Source organism: Heterodontus francisci, chromosome 1 (assembly GCF_036365525.1).
Source record: "Heterodontus francisci isolate sHetFra1 chromosome 1, sHetFra1.hap1, whole genome shotgun sequence".
Lineage (NCBI taxonomy): Eukaryota > Metazoa > Chordata > Chondrichthyes > Heterodontiformes > Heterodontidae > Heterodontus > Heterodontus francisci.
In genome coordinates, this window is record NC_090371.1 from 106,603,693 (window position 1) to 106,607,721 (window position 4,029).

The following is a 4,029-nucleotide window of genomic DNA, read 5'->3' on the forward strand; positions in this document are numbered from 1 at the left end:
GAACAAATGTTCAGTATTGGGAATGCTACTAATGATATTATGGCGTTCCTCATAGAACTGGTCTTTAACTTCAGGTGGGGAGCAGAGTTTTGGAGCGTAGATGCTGAGTAGGTGTACTGGACCAGAGGCGGTGAGCAGCCGGATGGACAGTATGCGTTCTGAGCCATTTGAAGGTGGCTCTGTCATGCTGAGCAAAGAGTTTCTGATGGCAAAGCCCATTCCATGCTGTCTTGGTTCTTCAGGATCCCTACCCTGCCAGGGCGGTGTTCTCACACCTACACTGTTTGGGATCTTCTTCTCCCTGCTGCTCTCACATGTGTTCAAGTCTTCAGAAGAAGGAATTTTCCTCCACACAAGATCAGATGGCAGGTTGTTCAACCTTGCCCATCTTAAAGCGAAGACCAAAATACGGAAGATCCTCATCAGGAACTCCTCTTTGCTGACGATGCTGCATTAACATCCCACACAGAAGAGTGTCTGCAGACACTCATCGACAGGATTGTGGCTGCCTGCAACGAATTTGGCCGAATCATCAGCCTCAAGAAGATGAACATCATGGGACAGGACGTCAGAAATGCTCCATCCATCAATATTGGCGACCACGCTCTGGAAGTGGTTCAAGAGTTCATCTACCTAGGCTCAACTATCACCAGTAACCTGTCTCTAGATGCAGAAATCAACAAGCGCATGTGAAAGGCGTCCACTGCTATGTCCAGACTGGCCAAGAGAGTGTGGGAAAATGGCGCACTGACACGGAACACAAAAGCCCGAGTGTATCAAGCCTGTGTCCTCAGTACCTTTCTCTACGGCAGCGAGGCCTGGACAACGTATGTCAGCCAACAGCGACGTCTCAATTCATTCCATCATCGCTGCCTCCGGAGAATCCTTGGCATCAGGTGGCAGGACCGTATCTCCAACGCAGAAGTCCTCAAGGCGGCCAACATCCCCAGCATATACACCCTACTGAGCCAGTGGTGCTTGAGATGGCTTGGCCATGTGAGCCGCATGGAAGATGGCAGGATCCCCAAGGACACATTGTACAGCGAGCTCATCACTGGTATCAGACCCACCGGCCGTCCATGTCTCCGCTTTAAAGACGTCTGCAAACGCGACATGAAGTCCCGTGATATTGACCACAAGTCGTAGGAGTCAGTTGCCAGTGATCGCCAGAGCTGGCGGGCAGCCATAAAGGCGGGGCTAAAGAGTGGCGAGTCGAAGAGACATAGCTGTTTGCAGGAAAAAAAACAGAAGTGCAAGGGGAGAGCCAACTGTGTAACAGCCCCGACAACCAATTTTATCTGCAGCGCCTGTGGAAGTCTGTCATTCTAGAATTGGCTTTTATAGCCACTCCAGGCACTGTTTCACAGACTACTGACCACCTCCAGATGCTTACCTTGTCTCTCGAGACAAGGAGGCCAAAGAAGAAGAAGAAGAAGGTATTGAAACAGACAGTTCTATATTTAAGCAGAGGGATCCATATAGAAAGAAAAGAATTCATCTTGTGAAAGAAAGCCAAACCACAATGACTGAAAGGTTAACACCATTTTATTTTTCTTTGCTCATGAGTCTTACATAGGGAGATCACTTTAGAAAGCTTATTACATATTTGCCTGTCATTAGGAACCGAATCCGACAAATGGTCATTGCAAAGTAAAGGAATGAATAAAGAGCACCAGAGCAGGCGAGTATTGGAATCCGTGAATTTTTGATATTTTAAAACTGAGTACTACAAAATGTGATGCCCAGTTAAGTTTTTTTGTTTATTAAAATAAAATTTGAGTGACATCCAGAGTAGATTGCACATGCGGTAGGTAATGTTGAACTATTATTTTGAATAAATAAACTGAACAATGTTTGTTTAACAGAAGCACAAAATTCAAATATCTCGGGTTCTCTCTGAAGCGTCAACTCTGGTTTTTCTTCAGATCGTATAAATCTTTCGCCTTTTACTAAAGATTTCCGTGGAGAGAAGCGCTCAGAGTTTTGAACAATTTTTTGTGGCCCTGCTTTTAGTGGGGTTAAAAAAAAAGAAACAAAAAAAAAAACAAAAACAAGAAACTGAGAAAGCAGCAATTTTAAGGTGAATGAGAACGATAGCAACATTACGCCTTTGAGCTAAAAACACTTCTATTTATATAACACCTTTAATATCATAAAACATCCCAAGACAGGAGTTTTATAAAGCAAAATTTGACACCAAACCAGAAAGGAGATATTAGGGCAGATGATCAAAAACTTGATCAATAGGAGCATTTTAAAGGAGGAAAGAGAGGTAGATAATCAGAGAGATTTAGGGAGGGAAATTCAGAGCTAAGGGCCTAGGCAGCTGAAGGTATGGCCACCAATGGTGGAGCAATTAAAATCAGGTACGCTCAAGAGGCCAGAATTAGATGAGCACAGATATCTGAGGGTTGTGGGGCTGGGGGATATTACAGAGATAGGGAGGGCAAGGCCATGGAGTGATTTAAAAACAAGGATGAGAATTTCAAAATCAAGGTGTTCTTAATCAGAGGCCAATGTAGGTCAGCGAGCACAGGGGCGATGACATACAGCAGAGTTTTGGATGACCTCAAGTTTACAGCAGATAGAATCTGGAAGGCCAGCCAAGTGTACATTGGAATAGTCAAGTCTAAAGGTAACATAGGCATGAGTGAGAATTTCAGCAGCAGATGAGCTGATGCAGGGGTGGAGTCGGGCAATGCTTTGAAAGTGGAAATATGCATTCTTAGTGATGGTGTGGATATATGATTGGAGGAACATCTCTGGGTCAAGCATGACACCAAGGATGCAAACAGTCTGGTTTAGCCTCAGACAATTGCCAGGGAGAGGGTTGGAATCAATGGCTACGGAACGGAGTTTGGAGCAGGGACTGAAGACAATGGCTTCAATCTTTCCAATATTTAAGTGGAGGAAATTTCTGCTTATCCAGTACTGGATGTCGGTCAAACAGTCTGGTAATTTAGTGACAGTGGAGGAGTTGAGAGAGGTGGTGGTGAGGTAGAGCTGGGTGTCGTCAGCATGCATGTGAAAACTAACACTGTGTTTTTGGATGGTGTCGCCAGTGGACAGCATGCAGGTAAGAAATAGGAGGAGGCCAAAGCTGCAGACAGGTCCCGAAGGAAGAGGAGGGATAATTTGCCTTTGTCGCTGTCATATAGGATGTCATTTGTGACTTTGATAAGAGTGGTTTTGGTACCTTGGCAGGGGCAGAAACCTGATTGGAATGATTCAAACATGGATCTCTGGGAAACATGGGCACGGATTTGGAAGGCAACAAAACATTCAAGGACTTTGGAGAGGAAAGGGAAGTTGGAGATGGGGCGGCAGTTTGCAAGGACGATGGGGTCACTTTTTTTTGATTACAGGGGTGATGAAGGTAATTTTGAAGGAGAGAGAGACAGCACCTGAAGAGAGAGAACTGTTCACAATATCGGCTAACATGGGGACCAGGAAGGAAAGTTGGGTGATCAGCAGTTTAGTGGGAGCAGGAGATGGGTTTCATCGATAAGATGAGCTCAGAGATGGCTTGAGAGAAACTAGAGAAAGATGCAAGAGAAAACAAGAGGATTGGGAGATTGTCCTCGGCTTAATTCATAAAACAACTAACTGGTAATTTAGATATCTTCTGTAGGTAACGGTGAAATACATCAGTGATTGAGATTAATGATGTGTAAAGTGTAACTGCATTGGGACGACATGCAGCTTGAAATTGAGCTCTCTGTTTTTCTTTCTTTCTTGGTATTTTCTAAGGTATTTTCCTCCTCTTCCTCTTTCTTGGGCTTTCCTGTGCCTTTAGCTGCATTAGTGGCATAAGCAGAGGTGGGCAATTGGGTGGAGAGGCAATCTGCTATCTCCCTGCCTGCCGATCCTGCCACTGGAATTGAAGGTGGATATTGTGTATATTCACTTTGTTGTTATAAAAATTAATTCTTGGGCTGTGGGTTTTGCTGGCAACCCTAGTTGCCATGAGAGGTTGGTGGTACTGCCTTTTTGAGCTGCTGAGTAGCAATTTGATACAACTGAATGGCA

At 44.7% G+C, this 4,029-nt stretch overlaps 1 non-coding gene across 1 annotated transcript; it reads left to right on the top strand.

The window, feature by feature from the left end:
• The first annotated feature begins 1,905 nt into the window (after positions 1-1,905).
• On the top strand, positions 1,906-2,020 carry LOC137377881 (U5 spliceosomal RNA). The gene has a single exon (XR_010976503.1). It is a non-coding gene; the product is annotated as a U5 spliceosomal RNA (small nuclear RNA).
• Positions 2,021-4,029: the final 2,009 nt, after the last annotated feature.